The sequence below is a fragment of the Phocoena phocoena genome, chromosome 6 (assembly GCF_963924675.1).
Source record: "Phocoena phocoena chromosome 6, mPhoPho1.1, whole genome shotgun sequence".
NCBI classification, from domain to species: Eukaryota; Metazoa; Chordata; class Mammalia; order Artiodactyla; family Phocoenidae; genus Phocoena; species Phocoena phocoena.
Genome location: NC_089224.1, coordinates 21,022,002 through 21,044,463, shown reverse-complemented (window position 1 = coordinate 21,044,463; position 22,462 = coordinate 21,022,002). Strand labels below are relative to the sequence as shown.

Genomic DNA, 22,462 nt, shown 5'->3' with positions numbered 1-22,462 from the left:
GGAGCCAGGCACGGAGAAAGGCAGCAGTCGGCACCCCAGCTTAGCCAGCAGAAGACATGGGTCCACTGGTAGAACTTGTGTTAAGAAACTTTCAGAAGCCGCCCATGCTTTTTTGCCACATGGTGGTTTAATCATCGTGTTAAAGAGAGGATCCCTGTGTGGTGAGCAGATACTCAAAACAATGGCAATGCACATTTAGAGTCCCTGAGATTATAAAGATGAATGACACAATCTCTGTGGTCAGGTTGTTTGTAGAATCATCACAGAAAGGGCTGGATAAAGCAGTAACGGCATCTGAGAAAGAGACCATCCATACACACTGCTGAACTCCCAGGGTCCTTCTTCTACCCGCAAAATGTGTCTGTAGCAAGGCCACACACTTACAGGAATAGAGGGCATGCATGTCATAAACATGTAGAGCTCTTGCCTTCTTTCCAGTGGGATTTTCCACACTGTCTAGCAGCTCAATACCCTTCCCAGGAGTCTGGGGATGAAGAACATCTAAAATGTGAGTGGGCAAGAGATGCTCTGCCCAGGAGGCAGCCAGCACTCCCCTCCACTCTGTCCTCTGCTTCTCCCCGTAGTGGAAAGAGGCCTGTGTGTAGAATTTTCACTGTGGCCGCTTGCCCAAGTCTTGTCTAGTGAAAATTGTGTCCTGTGTTAGAGATAACTGTTCTCCTCCCTGGGGTCACAGAGGAAGGCACATAGGGAAAGGCACCTTTGTGGAAGGATTTATGATGTAAATGTGCAAAATTTGGAAGCTTAGGGCTTACTGCAGGGCTGGGCTTTCACATGCATGCTGCCCTTCCGATGGGTCTAACCACGTCTTTACCTGGGTCTGGGCGCCCTCCATGTGCCTTCACCTTTTGGTCCATGTTTAGCAGGAACAAAAGGACAGCACATCAGACACACAGCCCTGGCCAGTACCAATTGTCTGCTGATGCCACAAACACTTTGTCACCTCAGTGGGACCAAAAGTTTTTGTAGCAGAAACACAGTTCATTCTGTGGTTAAAATAATTACAAGTGCTTTTCGTTTGAGCATGTCCTTCCCCTGCACTTGCTGGTACCAGCCTTGCCTTTGTCCTTTGCGTGGTGACTTCACATTTACCCCAGCCCAATGACTGCATCCCCACCTGGGTTTTCACATGTAGGGGTGACCGCCAGTTTATCAGGCTCCCAGACTCCCAAAGAGCACACTCTACCTGTCAATCCGGGCATCATATTCTCCATTCATTTCAGAAGAGCAATCTTTTGTCACTGGACTTTTTTTCAACTGTGATTTTTAATAAAACTTTGAAATGAGCTTTGTGATGATTTTCATGGATGTGATTAAAGTATGATAAGTTATACTGTCAAATACACGGTGCCAAACAGCATTGTCAAATGTGCAACATGTATTTTAAAAAATGGTAAGTCCCCAGCCACATCCTAAAAAGATGGATGTATGCAGGCTGGTCGGAGCAGATCTGGAAGCTTCTGCCATGCACAGCAGGAAAAGGCCTGTCAAGGAGGGCTCTGGCCTGCCATGATCCTCTGTTCACGGGCAGGGGATCTGCCCAGCGAGAGCCTCACAGCTCACATTGTACACTAATGAGAGGTGGGCTAACAAGACAGAAATCCCAAAAGAGGCCAGAGCAGCATTGTGGCTGGTGAACTTTCCCTTTCTCTGTACAGATAGCTTAGGGAGCATTGAGGATATCAAGAAAAGATATCCAGAGCCCCCATCCCCTGTTTTAAAGGAGGTTACACACATGCATGGACATCGCATACATACACATACATACACACACACACCATGCACATACACACACTGCAATAAGCACACATGCACACTGAACCTTATTCCGAATGACCACTTCAGTGCCACTGTGGGGCAGACATCCTGCCTCAGAATACATGCTAGTGGATCTAGTCATCTCTCTTCTACCTGCTCTGGGCCTGGGTCAAGTACCAGAGTCTCTCCTGGCCATCAGCCTCCCTCCCAGCCCCACTACAGGTCCTCCGGCTCCTGGCAGGCAGAGGTTTGGAGGAGACCTGGGTTTGGCCTCACACTCCACTGGAGGGCCCCAGAAGGGGGATGACTGCCAAAAAGCCCTTTGGCTGGTTTCCTTGGAAGCAGGGCACAACAGGTGGTCTCCGGCACTGACCTTGGGCGAGTCATACAAACTCAACCTCCTGATGTGCATGACTGCAGCTGAGGGTTACCCACTGACCTACGATGACACGTGTAAGTGCTGGCCACAGAGACCAAGAGCCATATTCTAAAAATGCCAGCGGGCCCCACAGCCTGTGCCCCCAAGAGCAATGGGCAACCTGGTCGATGGGAATTCTGCAGGCCAGCAGGTGGCACTGTGTGACAGCTCAGGAAGTGACTTCTTCAACCCCAGGGAGGGCTCAGAACCCAGGTAATCACATGTTTGTGATCCTTGGAAGCAGGGATGTGAGATGGCTTTGTCACCAAAGTGAGCTCGGGCAGAGAGAGATTTTAAGACCTGCCCTTGTCTTTCCAAGGGGAGGAGGGGACTTCAGAACCAGCCAATAAACACTTTCTCTTTTTAGAAGAAGCACCCATTAGACCTTGTCTGTCCCGAGCTACAGTTAAGATGAGAGCTGCTGGGGCCCGAAGGAAAGGGGGGCGGCAGAGAACAGCTGACTTCCTGTAAGCTTGGGTGACTTCTTGGCCACTCAAGAGTTCCATTTTATTGAAATTGGCCCATTCTGGTGTTGTTGACTGGAGGAAGAGAATGTGTTTTTCCCATCCCACCCACACAGGCCAAACCGAAGGGTCTGAAAACTAACCCCCCATACGGGGGGGAGGGGGCTATGAATGACATTGCTATAAAGAAACGTATCAAATGACCACCTGATACATGGAAGTGACAACTCATTGTGTGACCCTGAACTGCCTATCAATTTGTAGAACACCTAAGGCCAGGAGCATCAGTGGCTCCCAGCTTCTGAAACATAAAGCTGATTTTCAAAAAAATGAAAATAATTTGAAAGAGCCAGAAAGAGATTCTAGTTCAGGACAAACGATGCTGCCATTTCCACTTTATGCAGCAGTTGCTTCCTTCTAGACACTGGCTTGTGGCCTCAGGGTGGAATTTGTCCCTGCTTCAGGGAAAGCAAGTCCTCCTGAATCATGGCCTTTCTCAGGTATTGGGAGCCCAGCAGAGGCAAAACACAGTCAGGCCCCCAGGCCCTACACCTTTTCCTTCTCCCTGCTGTCTATCCAAAGAAAAACCGGAGAAACAGCTCACAGGTGTCTTCCTGCAAACATGAGTCTGGAAGACAGAGCTGTGCTCTGCACCCAGCAGTTCCCTGATCAAATAACATGGCTGAGTGCATTCCCACGTAAGGACACTGGTGCCCCATTAGCCCAAAGTTCAAGAAATAAAGTGCAACAAAGACCTTTTCACACATTTTTTTCTAGCTCATCATTTTCCCGGCTTCTTTGACCACAGAAGCACTATTGTGCTCAATGCCTACTAGCAAGACCAAGCTGGTGTTCCTCACAGACTTTAGGAAATGCCAGACTTACCACGCAGGAGGGAGGGGTCTCTACAGTGGGATACTGTGCACTTGTGGGAACGTAATTCTGTCCCTGAAATCATCCAAGGAAACAGTTACCCTGTTCTTATTAGCTGAAAAACCAGCCCTGTCCTGTTCTCAAGTGTGGGTTATTTATACATCATGTTCCCTCTCTCTCCTTCCTTCTCTCTCGCTCTCTCTCTCTCTCTCTCTCTCATACACACACACACAAGCACAAACACACATACACACAACACTGGGACACATATAATCAATCTTTCCTTCCAAGAAAAAGAAATAAAATGATAGCATTTTGATACAGAAGGAGGGCCCAGGGCACATAACTTGATGTTTCATTACACAGAGCTCTTTTTAAGACCACTTATTTATTATTTTGTAGTTTTACAAAATTAACCTACATTAAGAAAGTACACATTTCCAGAGCCACCACCACCAAATCCAGCAAAAATCCACCTGGACACCCAGCACGTCCTGAGCTGATTCAAACCCGTCCTGTGCCTGTTTAAACTCATGATCTCACCAGCTGGGCGCTGCCAGTCACTGCCCCCTTTTGGGGCATTAGCTGACCAAGTGATGCTCTCAGCCCACATGTTACTCAGCTGAGGACATTTCCAGGAGCTATTTTCTCAGTGAGGCGTTATTTTACCCAAGTCGTGATTCATGAGACTTTATGCCTTTGCAGTCTTTGAGGTCTTCAAATGACTCAGTTTTCCATGACTAACATTCAACTGTGGAACAGTGAGTGGAAATTGTATGTTGTTCACAAACAACTCTTCCTCGTTCATAAAAGTAAAGAGCCAGTGTCTAGTACTGTTTATTCTCCATAGCGCATATGAAATGACACCATGAATTTCTATAAACCACCAAGGATGTCAAAGCTCTTTGGAAGACAGCACTGTTAATACCCACGGCTTGTGAACAGTTGCTCTGAGTCCCTCCTCCCCTAACATGGGGGAAGAGGTGGCGCCTCAGCTACACAGACAATGAACAGGAAAGGAAAGGTAGGAAAGATCATTGATCAAGAAAACCATCTGGAAAATAAAAAAAAGAAAACCATTTGAGGGACCTTCAAGATGGCAGAGGAGTAACATGTGGAGATAACCTTCCTCCCACAAATATATCAAAAATACATCTACATGTGGAACAACTCCTACAGAATACCTACTGAATGCTGGCAGAAGATCTCAGACATCCCAAAAAGCAAGAAAATCCCCACGTACCCGGCCGTGTGGCTGACAGGGTCTCAGTGGCCCAGCCTGGTGTCAGGCCTAAGCTTCTGAGGTGGGAGAGCTGAGTTCAGGACACTGTACACCAGAGACCTCTCAGCCCCATGTAATATCAATTGGCAACAGCTCTCCCAGAGATCTCCATCCCAATGCTAAGGCCCAGCTCCACCCAATGGCCAGCAACCTCCAGTGTTGAATCCCCCATGACAAACAACTAGCAAGACAAGAACACAACACCACACATTAGCAGAGAGGCTGCCTATAATCATAATAAGTTCACAGACACCACAAAACACACCACCGGATGCAGCCCTGCCCACCAGAAAGACAAGATCGAGCCCCACCCACCAGAACACAAGCATCAGTCCCCTCCACCAGGAAGCCTACACAAGTCATGAACCAGCCTTAACCACTGTGGGCAGACACCAAATACAACGGGAAATATGAACCTGCAGCCTGCGAAAATAAGACCCTAAACACAGTAAGTTAAGCAAAATGGGAAGACAGAGAAATATGCAGCAGATGAAGGAGCAACGTAAAAACCCACCAGACCAAAGAAATGAAGAGGAAATAGGCAGTCTACCTGAAAAAGAATTCAGAGAAATGATAGTAAAGTGATCCAAAATCTTGGAAATAGAATAGAGAAAATAAAAGAAACATTTAACAAGGACCTAGAAGAACTAAAGAGCAAAGAAACAATGATGAACAACACAATAAATGAAATTAAAAATTCTCTATCTAGAAGGAATCAACGGTAGAATAACTGAGGAAGAAGGACGGATAAGACAGCTGGAAGATAAAATAATGGAAATAATTGCCAGGGAGCAGAATAAAAAAAAAAAAGAATGAAAAGAATTGAAGACAGTCTCAGAGACCTCTGGGACAACATTAAACACACCAACATTCAAACTACAGGGGTCCCAGAAAAAGAAGAGAAAATGAAAGGGTCTATGAAAATATTGAAGGGATTATAGTTGAAAACTTCCCTAACATGGGAAAGGAAATCGTCACTCAAGTACTGGAAGCACAGAGAGTCCCATACAGGATAAATCCAAGAAGAAACACACAAAGACACATATTAATCAAACTATCAAAAATTAAATACAAAAAAATATTAACAGCAACAAGGGAAAAGCAACAAATAACATACAAGGGAATCCCGATACGGTTAACAGCTGATCTTTCAGCAGAAACTGTAAACCAGAAGGGAGTGGCAGGACATATTTAAAGTGATAAAAGGGAAAAACCTACAACCAAAATTACCCTACCCAGCAAGGATCTCATTCAGATTCGATGGAGAAATTAAAACCTTTGCAGACAAGCAAAACTTAAGAGAATTCAGCACCATCAAACCAGCTTTACAACAAATGCTAAAGGGATTTCTCTAGGCAGGAAACACAAGAAAAGGAAAAGACCTAAAAAACCCAAAACAATTAAGAAAAGGGTAATAGGAACATACACATCGATAATTACCTTAAATGTAAATGGATTAAATATTCCAACCAAAAGATATAGACTGGCTGAATGGATACAAAAACATGACCCATATATATTCTGTCTACAAGAGACCCTCTTCAGACCTAGGGACACATACAAACTGAAAGTGAGGGGATGGAAAAAGATATTCCATGCAAATGGAAATCAAAAATAGCTGGAGCAGCAATTCTTATATCAGACAAAATAGACTTTAAAATAAAGACTATTATTAAAGAGACAAAGAAGGACACTACATAATGATCAAGGGATCAATCCAAGAAAATATAACATTTATGCACCCAATATAGAAGCACTCGATACATAAGGCAAATGTTAAAAGCCATAAAAGGGGAAATTGACAGTAACACAATCATAGTAGGGGACTTTAACACCCTACTTTCACGAATGGACAGATCAACCAAAATGAAAATAAATAAGGAAACACAAGCTTTAAATGACACATTAAACAAGATAGACCTAATTGAAACTGATATTTATAGGGCATTCCATCCAAAAACAACAGAATACACTTTCTTCTCAAGTGCTCATGGAACATTCTCCAGGATAGATCATATCTTGGGTCACAAATCAAGCCTTGGTAAATTTAAGAAAATTGAAATCATATCAGGTACCTTTTCTGATCACAGTGCTATGAGACTAGATATCAATAACAGGAAAAAAAAAACTATAAAAACTACAAACACATGGAGTCTAAACAATACACTACTAAATAACTAAAAAATCACTGAAAAATCAAAAAGGAAATCAAAAAATACCTAGAAACAAATGACAATGAAAACACGATGAGCAAAAACCTATGGGATACCATAAAAGCAGTTCTAAGAGGGAAGTTTACAGCAATACAATCCTACCTCAAGAAAGTAGAAAAATGTCAAATAAACAACCTAACCTTACACCTAAAGCAATTAGAGAAAGAAGAACAAAAAAACTCAAAGTTAGCAGAAGGAAAGAAATCATAAAGATCAGATCAGAAATAAATGAAAAAGAAATGAAGGAAATGATCTCAAGGATCAATAAAGCTAAAAGCTGGTTCTTTGAGAAGATAAACAAAATTAATAAACCACGGCCAGACTCATCAAAAAAAAAAAGGGAGAAGACTCAAATCAATAGAATTAGAAATGAAAAAGGAGAAGTAACAACTGACACCACAGAAATACAAAGAATCATGAGGGATTATTACAAGCAACTATATGCCCATAAAATGAACAACCTGGAAGAAATGGACAAATTCTTAGAAAAGCACAACTTTCTGAGACTGAACCAGGAAGAAATAGAAAATATGAACAAACAAATCACAAGCACTGAAATTGAAAATGTAATTTAAAACCTTCCAACAAACAACAGCTCAGGACCAGATGGCTTCATAGGCGAATTCTACCAAATATTTAGAGAAGAGCTAACACCAATCCTTCTCAAACTCCTCCAAAATATAGCAGAGGGAGGAACACTCCCAAACTCATTCTACAAGGCCACCATCACCGTGATACAAAAACCAGACAAAGATGTCACAAAAAAAGAAAACTACAGGCCAATATCACTGATGAACATAGATGCAAAAATCCTCAAGAAAATACTAGCAAACAGAATCCAACAACACATTAAAAGGATCATACACCATGAACAAGTGGGGTTTATCCCAGGAATGCTAGGATTCTTCAATATATGCAAAGCAATCAATGTGATACACCATATCAACAAGTTGAAGAATAAAAACCATATGATCATCTCAATACATGCAGAAAAACCTTTCAACAAAATTCAACACCAATTTATGATAAAAACCCTTCAGAAAGTAGGCATAGAGGCAACTCACCTAAACATAATAAAGGCCATATATGACAAAGCCACAGCCAACATCATTCTTAGTGGTGAAAAACTGAAACCATTACCTCTAAAATCAGGAACAAGACAAGGATACCCACTCTCACCACTATTATTCAACATAGTTTTGGAAGTTTTAGCCACAGCAATCAGAGAAGAAAAAGAAATAAAAGGAATACAAATCTGAAAAGAAGAAGTAAAGCTGTCACTGTTTGCAGACAACATGATACTATACATAGAGAATCCTAAAGATGCTACCAGAAAACTACTAGAGCTAATCAATGAATTTGGTAAACTAGCAGGATACAAAATTAATGCACAGAAATCTCTTGCATCCCTATACATTAATGATGAAAAATCTGAAAGAGAAATTAAGGAAACAGTCCCATTTACCATTGCAGCAAAAAGAAAATACCTAGGAATAAACGTATCTAAGGAGACAAAAGAACTGTATGCAGAAAACTATAAGACACTGATGAAAGAAATTAAATATGATATAAACAGATGGAGAGATATACCATGTTCTTTGATTGGAAGAATCAACATTGTGAAAATGACTATACTACCCAAAGCAATCTACAGATTCAATGTAATTCCTATCAAACTACCACTGGCATTTTTCACAGAACTAGGACAAAAACTTTCACAATTTTTATGGAAACACAAAAGATCCCGAATAGCCAAAGCAATCTTGAGAAAGAAAAATGGAGCTGGAGAAATCAGGTTCCCTGTTTCAGACTATACTACAAAGCTACAGTAATCAAGACAATATAGTACTGGCTCAGAAACATAAATATTGATCAATGGAATAGGATAGAAAGCCCAGAGATAAACACATATACCTATGGTCACCTTATCTTTGATAAAGGAGGCAGGAATATACAATGGATAAAAGACAGCATGTTCAATAAGTGGTGCTGGGAAAACTGGAGAGCTACATGTAAAAGAATGAAATTAGAACACTCCCTAACACAATAGCAAAAATAAACTCAAAATGGATTAAAGACCTAAATGTAAGTCCAGACACTATAAAACTCTTTGAGGAAAACATAGGAAGAACACTCTTTGACATAAATCACAGCAAGATCCCTTTTGACCCACCTCCTAGAGAAATGGAAATAAAAACAAAAATAAGCAAATGGGACCTAGTGAAAATTAAGAGCTTTGCACAGCAAAGGAAACCATAAACAAGACAAAAGACAACGCTCAGAATGGGAGAAAATATTTGCAAATGAAGCAACTGACAATGGATTAACCTCCAAAATATACAAGCAGTTCATGTAGCTCAATATCAAAAAAAACCACAAACAACCTAGTCAAAAATGGGCAGAAGATCTAAATAGACATTTCTCCAAAGTAGATATACAGATTGCCAACAGACACATGAAAGGATTCTCAACATCACTAATCATTAGAGAAATGCAAATCAAAACTACAATGAGGTATCACCTCACACTAGTCAGAATGGCCATCATCAAAAAATCTACAAACAATAAATGCTGGAGAGGGTGTGGAGAAAAGGGAACCCTCTTGCAATGTTGGTGGGAATGTAAATTGATACAGCCACTATGGAGAACAGTATGGAGGTTCCTTAAAAAACTAAAAGTAGAACTACCATATGACACAGGAATCCCACTACTGGGCATATACCCTGAGAAAACCATAATTCAAAAAGAGTCATGAACCACAATGTTCATTGCAGCTCTATTTACAATAGCCAGGACATGGAAGCAGCCTAAGTGTCCATCGACAGATGAATGGATAAAGAAGATGTGGTATATATATACAATGGAATATTACTCAGCCATAAAAGGAATCAAAATTGAGTTATTTGTAGTGAGTTGGATGGACCTATAGTCTGTCATACAGAGTGAAGTGAGTCAGAAAGAGAAAAACAAATACTGTATGCTAACACATATATATGGAATCTAATAAAAACAAAAAACAAATGGTGCTGATGAACCTAGGGGCAGTATGGGAACAAAGACGAAGACGTAGAGAATGGAATTGAGTACTAGGGGAGGGGCAAGTGTAAGCTGGGACGAAGTGAGAAAGTAGCATTGACATATATACACTACCAAATGTAAAATAGATGGCTAGTGGGAAGCAGCTGCATTGCACAGGGAGATCAGCTTGGTGCTTTGTGACCACCTAGAGGAATGGGATAGGGAGGGTGAGAGAGAGATGCAAGAGGGAAGGGATATGGGGATATATGTATATGTATATGTATAGCTGATTCACATTGTTATACAGCAGAAACTAACACAACATTGTAAAGCAATTATACTCCAATAAAGATGTTAAAAAAAAGAAAACCATTTTGCTGAATTCGAGTCCTTCTCAGGTGGGTTGTTCCAGAAAGAAAGTGATTTTCACCGAAGTAGGCAAGTCATCTGCACCTGCTGTGCAGGAAGTGAGTTTTCGATTTCATGATGCATCTGGAGATGCTTGGAGAACATCCAGAGAAGTGTCTCCTCTCATACTGAAGGCATCTGGGAGAGCAGGACCCCTGGACACTGGATGTGTTCCCAGGGATGCCAGGGAGCTTTCTGCCTGCCAGGGTGCCCAGGTGAGCAACCTTACACTGCAGCATGCTGCCACCCCCAGCACCTGTCAGAATTGAGGGGCACGAGCTGCCTGATAAGCCTCCAGCCTGCTCCATCCCTCCCCACCTCTTCTTACTTCCGTCAGCATTCAACCCTGAAGAAGAAAGAAAAGAGGATGCTTGATGAAGCCAATCCCACTTACCAGCACTTTGTACCTCACATGATTATGAACATGGCGGGGAAATCAGACAGAAAAAAAGTGACCTAAACACACAACGGGTATCAGGACACTAGGACCCGAGCAGACTCTCCTTGGCTCAGAGATGAGTTCTGTCTTGAGATGGACAGAATTGAGCAGAGGGGATCTCTCCAAAGCAAAGGGCTGCCGAGATAAAGCATAGCATGGAACAGAGAGCCACGTCAATCGACTTTACTCTGCAATCAAAACTTTCAGACATTTGTTCATTCTGGGACACTCTTCTCTTAACGTCAGTACGACATCCTTTCCTGAACGTTCTGCGATGAGAACTCACTGGCTAAAGTGCCAGAGAGTTCATTCTATTCCGAATTCCTACTTTTGTATGTTATCGTTTGGAAACACAGGGTCCACAGCTGGCTCATGGGACCTGTATTCTTTTGTAATGTTTCCCCAGGGATTCTTTGTGTGTATGTGTGAGTGCGTGTGACTCTGTCAAACAGGTGTCTGTGTCTATTCTTTTTTTCAGAACTTCTTGTACTTTTAATGCTCTTCTCAACATGAAAATAACTCTCTCTTATTAACCAGCTTGAACTGCTTTTCCCCTTTCAGTTCTCAGTGTGTAGAACAGGTTTCCCCCGCTTACCGGCATGGACCTGGGGCCTGACGCACTGTTACTGACGTCTTCGAAAGAGCCAAGTATGTCAATGCACAAGGAAAGGTCTGCTTTCCCTGCACTGCGCAGAGATTGACCCCCTGCTCTGCGGTGAGAGGGTGGGGTGGGTGCTGGGAAGCCCCAAGTCAGATGAGAATCAGGTCCACCGAGAGCAGGGGGCATCCTTTCCGGACCTGCAGGTACGTCTTCAGTGAAACTTGGACTTTTGCTGCAATTCCCTGTCCTCCTGCCCCTGAGGAACCAGCCTAACCAGCAGAGCGACAGTGCACGGCACTTGGAAGCCAGCCACGGCCCAGGTTTTCCCAAAGACAACTCCTTGCATGGTCAACAGGGAGGGGCGGACACTACTTGGTCCTCAGGTGAAGCCTCAGGCCACTGGTGATTCTTGGAGGTTTCATCAGGAGAGAAAACAAAGTTAGACTACTTATCCACATCACTTGAGGGTGGAATTAGAGTCTGTGGGGGTCATAGTCTTCCTCTCTCCCCATTCTCAACTTTTGGAGAGCACCCAGTGAGCACTCACAGGTCAGAGAGATGAATGTCTCTATGATGCCCTGCAGCAGCCCATGGGTTGCACCTCTGACCACTGAGCACCAGCACGCAAAGGGCTTTATAGTAAAAAACTCAAACAGTGTGTGAATGCCCAGAGCATTGCTCAGGCCCACAAATGGTTCAGCCTGCTTTGGTAGACTAGGTGTGTGCAGTGCCATTTTTGAGCCCTCTGTAATAAAAGTTGCATTTGCATAATCCAGCTGGCATTTGCAGATATATTTTCTATTTTAAGCCTAAAATCAACCAACTTTTGAAAGTGAAGTGCTTCTGGGTTGCTGCCAGCTGCCACCTCCCGGTGCAATGAGGAAACTGAGTCTTGGAGAGGTTAAGTGACTCGGCCAAGGTCAAACAGCTAGTAAGTGGTGCAGCCAGGACTCAAACCCAGTCTAGAAGCCATGCGCACCTTGTTCCCCTCGCCCTTCCCCTGTGTGACTGAGACATTATGGTTTAGTCTGGATCGACCCTGTGTGGAGGAGACAGGGCTGCAGCAGCAGGAACAGCAGCATCAGGCCTGGCACTGTGATGACGAGGAAGATGAAGATGAGGATGAAGATGGTGAAGAGGACTCAGAGGTTGATGGGGACACACAGGGCATGGATGAGATGAATGACTACAATGAGTCACCCGATGATGGAGAGGTCAGTGAGGTGGACATGGAAGGCAGCTCACAGGATCAGGACCACTGGATGATCTAGGGAGATTCCAGGCCTGCCCAATCTATCCTGGATACCCTGCGGAACCAGCTGATCACCCAACACCCCCCGCCACCAACCCCAGTGCCTGAAAGCTCACCCTCGGGCACCTCCTCAGCTGCTGCCAGCACCTGGTATCCTCGGCCCCTCCCAGTCCATCAGTCTGCCCTTGCATCCCCACCTTTCTGGCCAGTACCTCACTCCTTGGTTGCCAGACCTAGTCTCTTTCTAACTCTCTTTAATAAAGACACGGGACTGATATAAAAATAAAAAAACAACCAACTTTTGAGATAGCTGTGATTATCAACTCCTTATTTTACAAATGAAAAGTCCCTGACTCAGAAAAGTGCACCCAGAAAGTGGTCAGCCCAGATGTCTTTGTCTAATACCACTGGGTCCCAGGACGGACTGCACAGCAGAATCAGCTGGAGCCTTAAAAAGGCTCATGTCCAGGCTTCGTTCGCAGAGCATGGCTGCATTCCTCTGAAATGGGGCCCAGGGATGTCAAGGCATTGACAATATTTAAAAGTACAATCCATTCCCGTTGTGTGGCCCATCACTGGTGCACCTTTTTATCAGGACTCTGACTTAGGGGACTTGGAATCATTTGGGGTCCTGGGACAGGAAGTTAAGGTCAGAGCCTCACCTGAGTTCCAGCAGGTTGGGTTTCTCCAATGAAGCCAAATGGTGTGGACCGATGTTTTCTACGATGGGTCACTGAACACCTGCCAGGACAGTCCTCTAAGAGGTCCCTGCCATCCCAAAGTAGCCCAGTGAAGAGTGAAGGTCTAAAATTCTCTTGGCTGGTATAAATCTGACTTCGTGGTTTTCCCTGTTAAACTTCATCACTTTTCTGTGATGTGGGTTCCAACTTTTCATGGAAGAACAGGGAACAGCCTGTCGGTGTTGGTCAGCAAATTGGGGAACAGCCTGGGAACTGAGCTGCTTCCTTCACTCCCTCTCTGCTAGCAGAGTCTGACAAATAGGGGGATGGGGTTTGGGGGACCTGAGAAGGTGTCAGGAGCTGTTGTCAGCTCAGGGTGGCTCAGAGGAACCTGTGAGGTTCAGGCCTCGCTCAGGAGAAGAATCAGGGAGATCTCAGCCTCGAATGCACAAGCCTCAGCACCTGGGTCCCCAGACGACTTGCAGGATGCCCAGCAATGAGCAAAATCCACATTAATTTCAGCTTGAAGCCATTCTCTTACAAACATCCCGGTGGAGGTCCACATCCCTGAAGCACTGGAACAGAGGAACCGAATGCCTTTTATGTCTATCCCGGAGGCCAGGGCGGATTCAGGCTTGTGGAGTCTGAAGCTCACACGCAGGGTTGTGGAGCCGACTTTAAGAAAGAGATTTCATCGGAACCACCAGAGTTGGCTCTGGTCCAGGTGTGCTCAGATTGGTCCAAAGTGCCGGGAGGTATAAAATGTGCAATTCTGCATACTGAGTGTAAGATGGCTACAGGTTTGATGCAAGAAAATAGGAATTCTGGTAAATTCCATTAATTCCCATCAAAAAGAAAAAACAAAAGCATGGTGCAATCATATGAATGATTGTATAAGTCTCACTGTGCAGGGTGTCTGGCTGCCAGGGGGATTCGCCTCACAATAAGGACCTCCCCTCCTCCCACCATGAGGAGGCTTTCTCAGACACGCTTCCAGCCCGGCATGTGGCCACCGTGTTCCTCCTGCAAGTCCCCCCCAACCAATCCAGTGCTAGCAAACAGGACACTATCCTATCACCTGTGACCTTCCCGTCTCAAACCATGTGCTCAGTAGAATGGGTGGTGGCCTTGGCTGCCTGGAAGGCTGGCGGTGACCTAGGTATACATGGAAGACGCAGGGAACCAAGTTACTCTGCTGCAGGGACCCCAGGCTCTCTGCATCCCTAACTTGGCTTTCCTTTCCCAGAATTTTAACAGTGCCCATGGCTGTTCCAATGCTACCCAGGAACATGGAGGGGAAAGAGACAGCTGTCTTGAGAGATTGTAGATCAAATTTCTTACTTGGGGAAATTTTATGTAAAAAACATAACTACCTTGCTAGGTCTTCTCCAAGGATCTTGGAAGGAGCCCATGCAAACCCCAGGCCCTGAGGATTGTACGAATTATAGATAGCTGCATGGTGAATCCATCTCTGCCAACAGCCAATACGATAGAGAAAAGTTGGGTGTTGGGAGAGAGAGAACAAGGGAGTGAGAGAGCGAGAGAGAGAATGGAGGAGGGAGGGAGGGAGGGGAGAAACTGGGTGTAGGTGGTGTGAGAGGAGGTGGGCAAGTAGTGCCAAAAAAGAGGAGAGAAGTCACCTGCTAGGGCCACACTGTACTGTGGGTTCTACCTGGACCCTTATTACCCTCTCTACACCCCCAAGCTGGGCCCCCTGGAGCTCAGCCCCATCAGGACATCATCAGGCTCTGAGAAGGGTCCCTCCTGGCCCCCACATTCTCCATCCTCCTTTTCGCCAGGTCACACCACCTGTGGATGAAACTAAGGCCAGATTCATAGAGACAATGGTAATGTCCCTGGCTCCCGGCATCTGTGAACACCCTGTCTTATTGCTGAGCCCCCCAGGGTCTCACATGTGGCCCCAACAGACTTTGCAATCCCTGGCCAGGGATGCTGATGGGCATTCAGGGCAGCCTGCCCTGGAGTCCATGCAGAGACCAAGGCCCAGAGGGGCTGCTCCTGGCCCATGTCTCACGGAACAAGAACCAAATTGTGTTCTTCAGACTGCCCGCCACACCTGTCTGCACACCTGTGTGTATGTCTGCAGCTGGGTGTGGCCATCAGGCCCTGCCCCCAAGACCACATTTTACATGCTCTTTCCTGTGACCAACATTTCCCTTAGGCCAGCAGAACCAAGTCCTCCCCCGGTCAACATCCCTGTGTGCAGCAGTGTCCCAGGGCTGCTGTAACAAAGCTCCACACACAGGGTGGCTTAAACAGCAACATTTATCGCTTCACAGTCCTGGGGGCTGGAAGTTCAAGATCAAGGTGTGGGCAGGGCTGATTTCTCCTGAGGCCTCTCTCCTTGGCTTGCAGACGGCTGTTTTCTCCATGTCTTCACGTGGCCATCCTTCTGTGAGTGTCTGTCTTTGAGTCCATATTTCCCCTTCGTTAGGATTTTAGGATTTGGGGCACATGACACAGCCCATAACACTGTGCAGATGGACTCCATGTCATTCTGTTCACTGGCTCATCTCAAGAGACTGGAAATGGCTGGGTCCCCACCAGGGTCCAACCAGAGCTTCACTCCCAGCTTGGAGAGACTCTAGCTGACCAACTCGATGGTTCCTTCAGAGTGGGACCCTGAGGCTTTGCTGTGAGTCGGTGAGGATGATTTCTGAAGATGGCAGGGGCAGCTGAAGTCAGCTTGCCACCTTCTGGGGAACTCTCTACATTTCCCTTGACCGTGGGCGGCTCCAACCCATCAGGAGGGGGCTGCTGTACCAGCCTCACCCTGAGACACTCTGGAAAAAGTGTGGTTGAGTTGTGTCCCCAACATGTTGTTGAAGTCTTAGCCTAGTGCCTGCTAGTGTGAACTGACTCAGAGACGGGGTCTTTGCACATGATTTAGGTAAGATGAGGTCACGACGGTGGGTCCTAATTCAGAATGACTTTGTCCTTATAAAAAGGGGAAATTTGGACAGAGAGATATGTACAGAGGGAGATGTCACATGAACTTGAAGACAGTCATTTACAGGCCCAGGAGAGAGGCCTGGACCAGATCCTTCCCTCACAATCTCAGAAGGAACCAGCCCTGCCAATCCTTTGATCTTGGACTTCCAGCCTCCAGGACTGTGAGGCAATACATTTCTGTTGTTTAAGCTGCCCAGTCTGTGGTGCTTTGTTACGGCAGCTGCAGGAAATGAATACAAGTGTCGGCAGGGAAACCCGGGCTCCCGTGGCCCTGCCTCCTCTGCCAGGTGCCCCTTCTCTCAGGGGCAGTGGAGGCTAGTGCCAGGGAGACCCAGGAGAGGGCCGAGTCGCTTTCTCCCAGTCGCTTTCTCACTTCTTCCTGTGCAGATCTGGTTGAAAAGCAGGTTCTGACTCAGTGGGTCTACGGTGGGGCCTATATTCCTTTCAGCTCCCGGGTGAGGCTGATGTGGCCCCACCGGAGTAACAAGGAGTCTGGGTTCTGGTACTCGATTTGCTGCCCTTCAGACTTGCCTGCAGAGGAATGTCATGCTGGTTTCCTCGGGTCTGGGCTGTGGCCTGGGTGTTGGCAATTTTTAAAGGCCCCTGGGTGAGTCTGATGTGCAGCCTTTGGGAGGAAGACACTCCCTGGGTGTTCAGGGGGCAGGGGGAGCAGAAGCATCTCCAGAGCCTGAATCTCATCCAGTCTGGGACCGCTTTGTAAGAATAGACAAATGTGAATACACTGGGAAGGTCCAGAAGGGAGACCATGGTCTCACGCACTGTGCTCAAAATGCCTCCCTTTTACTAGAACATCTAGTCATGTGAACAAGTCATTGCAGTGCGTCCCCCACCCTGGGAAGAAGAGGGTGGGGGCCCCATCCTGAGCATCTTCAGCTGTACCGTGACCCACCTCTGGTCCACTGGGAAGAGCTCCCAGGACTAAGCCAGAAGCTGTCCCAGAGGGAAACCCGGGGCCTGAAGGAGTATCTCGGGTTCCCAGGGACCTGACTTCATCCAGTGTGGAGTTTAAGCACCTCGCAGCTTCATGGCATAGGCAGGCCTCCTGAGGGAGGCTGCGGGTGGGTCTCCAACCAGATGGGTTGTCCAGGTCTGTGCAGGTCTGGCGGTTTTTGCCCACCTGGGACAGCTCTGCTGGGTCATGTGAGCCCTGGAGCCCCTGTGGAAAAGCTGCTGTGCCCCTTCCTTTGTCCACTGCTGATGGTATGGACCCTGCACCCTCGTTGATAAACGCTTGCCCCGACGCTCCCTCAGAGTCAGCTTCCCAGAGGACCACCTGCTTTCAGGCTCTTTCCAAAGAAGCCAGTGCCCTTGGGACTCCACTCCTGTGTGTCCTGTGTTGTGGTGAGTGTGGACTGCTGGGGGTCAGAGGACATGTGTACTTTATTTTTTTTAATAAATTTATTTATTTATTTATTTTTGGCTGTGTTGGGTCTTTGTTGCTGCATGTGGGCTTTCTCCAGTTGCAGCGAGCCGGGGCCACTCTTCGTTGCAGTGTGCAGGCTTCTCATTGTGGTGGCTTCTCTTGTTGCAGAGCACAGGCTCTAGGCACACGGGCTTCACTAGTTGTGGCATGTGCTCTCACTAGTTGTGGTTCACAGGCTCTAGAGTATAGGCTCAGTAGTTGTGGCACACAGGCTTAGTTGCTCCACGGCATGTGGGATCTTCCCGGACCAGGGCTCGAACCCATGTTCCCTGCATTGGCAGGTGGATTCTTAACCACTATGCCACCAGGGAAGTACCGACATGTGCACTTTATTTTATTTTATTTTATTAACATCTTTACTGGAGTATAATTGCTTTACAATGGTGTGTTGGTTTCTGCTTTACAACAAAGTGAATCAGTTATACATATACATATGTCCCCATATCTCTTCCCTCTTGCATTTCCCTCCCTCCCAGCCTCCTTATCCCACCCCTCTAGGTGGTCACAAAGCACCGAGCTGATCTCCCTGTGCTGTGCGGCTGCTTCCCACTAGCTATCTATTTTACGTTTGGTAGTGTATATATGTCCATGCCACTCTCTCACTTTGTCACAGCTTACCCTTCCCCCTCCCCATATCCTCAAGTCCATTCTCTAGTAGGTCTGTGTCTTTATTCCTGTCTTACTCCTGGGTTCTTCATGACATTACTTTTCTCTTAGATTCCATATATATGTGTTAGCATACAGTATTTGTCTTTCTCTTTCTGACTTACTTCACTCTGTATGACAGACTCTATGTCCATCCACCTCACTACAAATAACCCAATTTCATTTCTTTTTATGGCTGAGTAATATTCCATTGTGTATATGTGCCACATCTTCTTTATCCATTCATCCAATGATGGTCACTTAGGTTGTTTCCATCTCTGGGCTATTGTAAACAGAGCTGCAATGAACATTTTGGTACATGACTGTTTTTGAATTATGGTTTTCTCAGCCTATATTCCCAGTAGTGGGATTGCTGGGTTATATGGTAGTTCTATTTGTAGTTTTTTAAGGAACCTCCATACTGTTCTCCATAGTGGCTGTGTCAATTTACATTCCCACCAGCAGTGCAAGGGTGTTCCCTTTTCTCCACACCCTCTCCAGCATTTATTGTTTGTAGATTTTTTGATGATGGCCATTCTGACTGGTGTGAGATGATATCTCATTGTAGTTTTGATTTGCAGTTCTCTAATGATTAATGATGTTGAGCACTCTTTTATGTGTCTGTTGGCAATCTGTAGACATGTGCACTTTAGCTACTGGCAGCTGTGGCCAGACTGTTCCCTGGACGCCACTGCTTGTCAGTGAGGGTACCTGGCCCATCCCCCCTGATCCCTCCAGCACTTGGCAGCTTCCCGAGGCCTGAGGCAGGAGAAGAAAGGACTCTGTCCCCAGAGAGTCCGCAAGCCTGCAGGGGTCGGGGTGAGGGTCATGGGCAGGAGGGGAGCACCATGCTCACCTTGTGTCCCCTGCTCACCTGAGTGCGGGCTGAGGACACAGTGCTGTGTAAACGGGGGCAGCTATGGGTAGGCGGCCTGGCCAGGACTGGCTGTTCCTGCCCTGAGTCTCTCTTCCTCTCTGTCCCCTCAGCTTCCCCACCTGCACGGACCAGGCTTTGGCCACATCATCCCAGCAAGAGCACAGGGCCCTGGGGCATCCCGGGAAAAACCACGTGCGAACACCGTGTGCCCGTGTGTCCGCTCCTCTGTTTCCCACGGTGGCCTGTAGGCTCAGAAATGCTGACCTTAGAGGAGTACTCTCATTCACAGAATCCAACATCAGATGTGATTGCATTTGTGTAAAGATGGCCCTCACTGACCTATGCGTCCAACAGCCTGCCAGGGCACCACAGCCTCCATCCTCTGAGACAGCCCCGGGCCCCTGCTTCCAGGTCAACCAGAGAACTGGGGACCGGCTGAGGCACCTGACTTTGATCTCTGAACAGCTGTGTTTAACAACCTAGAGACACCCCGCCTTCACGACCATGGGTTCTTTCTCTGGACCCAGCTGTCACCCTGACTCTGGCCAGTCGGGACAGTGGGCACAGCGGTGGAGGGGAGGCAGACGTCAGAAGTCACCTGGACAAAAGGGGGCTGTGCTAGAATCTGCTAGAGTCCAGTATTCCTTTCCCTGCTCCCCGGGTTCAGCCCACCCTATGCAGCCCTGCAGGCTTTTCACAGACAGGACCAGGCACTGGTGTGACATCATCCACAGGGAGACACTGAGCCTCTGGGAGCACTGGAGGAGGCCAGGCTCACCTGGAGAAAGTGCCCAGGCATTGGTGGTTGATGTCTAACAGCCGCTGTGTTCACCTGTTGGTGTCGGACACAGGCCGTCCGGGGGTGGAACAGGCAGATAAAGGCACTGGAAGAGATTTCCCGAGGTTCCCGCCCACATGGACAAGAGAACAGTGAGAGGATGGACAGTCACGGGTGGCTCCCTGGCTGTCATCAGGGCCTCTCCGTGTGGATTTGCCCAGCCAGATCTGGCGGGGATTGTGCGCAGTCCAACCACTGTGTTCTGGCTTTGCCCTCTGACCCTAGGAGGCCTTGGTCATCCCAAGGTCATCAGTTTTAACCTCACCCTGCAGGGCCTCAGGGTGGAGTCCCCTCTGCTCTCCAGCCCCCTCCCAAGGAAACAGCTCAAGGGCTTTGGAGGTCAAAGATAAATGTCACCCTGCCACCCATTGTCATCCTTCCTCAGAGGGACAGAGAAACCCTGGGAGGGCTGAGAGACAGGTTTATATGTGGGGATTTTCAAAATCTGGGATTCAGCCAGGGGTATGTGTGTATGTGTGTGTGTGTGTGTGTGTGAGAGAGAGAGAGAGAGAGAGAGAGAGAGAGAGAGAGAGAGAGAGAAAGAACTAGAGAAGAGAGAAGAATAAAAGGCCAGCAGAAGGTTTTCTATAGCCCAAAGAAGGCCCAGAGCCAATACCTGGGGAAACGCCCCAGGTAGTATTTTGTTCTAGTAAAATTAAATTCCAGAGTCCTAGGGAAGGACCAATGCGGAAGCAGGAGCCTGGAACTTGGGATGATTTTCCCCATAACCTGTCTGTGGCCTGTGGAGTTGGACCAGACTCCAGTTCCCAGTGGCCCTCCCAGGGAGCCCTGGAGAAAACCACCTTCTGCCTGGCACTGCTTTAGCTGTTAAATCGGGAGTGATCATCTCACCTGCATCTGGGGCTTCCTGGGGAGGAGCTGATGAGACACTGGGACAGGAGGGGAACCAGGTACGGGACCCTGGTTTCTGCCACCCAGAGCTCACAATCCCTTGGGCCTACAAGCCTGTAAGCTGGTTTCTCAAGCTGTCTGATAAGGTCCACAGACACCAGCTCCGGGTCCCTCCAGGTGTGGGATGGCAGTTCTATGCAGTTCATGTTCGGGGGGCACCAACCTGGCACATGTGTGGGCCCCTGTGAAGCCACCAAGTGACAACTTGATCAGCTCGTGCTGGGCCCCTAGGCACCCTGTTATAGTGAACTAGGGGGACCAGGGCAGAATGACGATCCCTAAGTGAGCCTTATTCCTGAAACCCTGACGGGGAGAGGCCCTGTCCTCCGGAATCTAACAGCCCCCGACCTGCTAGGGTTGAGTCCACCTGTGCCAGGGCCATGCCCAGGGTAATTTCTAAGAGTCGGCAGTGTTCTCTCCAAGTAAAAACCTGGTCCTCTGCTGCAGGAGCTGCCTCCAGGGGGGATTCATTTCATTGGGTTGAACCTCTTTTAAGAGATGGGAGGGGAGGAAAAGAAGGGAAAGACGGGAGCGATGACCATCCCATCGAGTCAACATAGGCGGTCTGGCCTGACCTTGGCAGGAAGGCAGCAGGCTTGCTGGGCCCCTTCCACGGGCATGGCTGACACAGGGGAGCGCTTTGCTGCAGGACGGGCACCGCATGTGGCTGCTCCCCAAGCGTCCACTAGGTGGCAGCATGACACCAGGGCGAGAGCTTGCCAGTCTTGGAGACAGTGATTTAGGTTCCACCTATTTTCACAAAAGCCTGAAATTTGCCAACTGGATGCAGTATTGGAAATCACATTTCGGCAGGTAAAAAAGATGTAGTAAGTGATTTATTTTCGAAGTAAGTGGTTGGCATCTGGCTACTCAATTCAGGGAAGCAATGTCTAATCTTTGCCATTATGTATTGAGGGCTGAAAGGGAATTGGAAAGGTTTCTTATGTCCTCTTGTTAAAGATCTGCCTGGTGCATGTTCATTCCTGCTGGCCTGAACTCGAGGTGGGCTCCTTTTGAGGTGGGATGCCGAAAGTTTGAGCTGGAAGGGCCCTTCATCCAGGCTTGTTCATCTGCAATCTAGAGGCCTTGGGAACTGAAGGACACACCACATATTCCTGGAGAAGGCCACTCAGACGTCAGAAAGACTTGGGTTCCTTAATTCGGGTTCGAATAGTCCAGGCCTTTGATTAAAAGAAATCTAAAAACAATAGGTTTACTATGTAGTCAACATGGTTTGGATGTAGGTTCTAAGGGGGTAACACAAAGGATCCCAGGTCTAATTCACCCTGTTTTACAGAGAGAGCAACTAAGCCCCCAAAATGGGTGTGTATTGAGCCCGTGGACCTCAT

General features: G+C 47.0%; 1 pseudogene; it reads left to right on the top strand.

The window, feature by feature from the left end:
- The first annotated feature begins 12,436 nt into the window (after nt 1–12,436).
- On the top strand, nt 12,437–12,763 carry LOC136124650 (anaphase-promoting complex subunit 15 pseudogene; annotated as a pseudogene).
- Nucleotides 12,764–22,462: the final 9,699 nt, after the last annotated feature.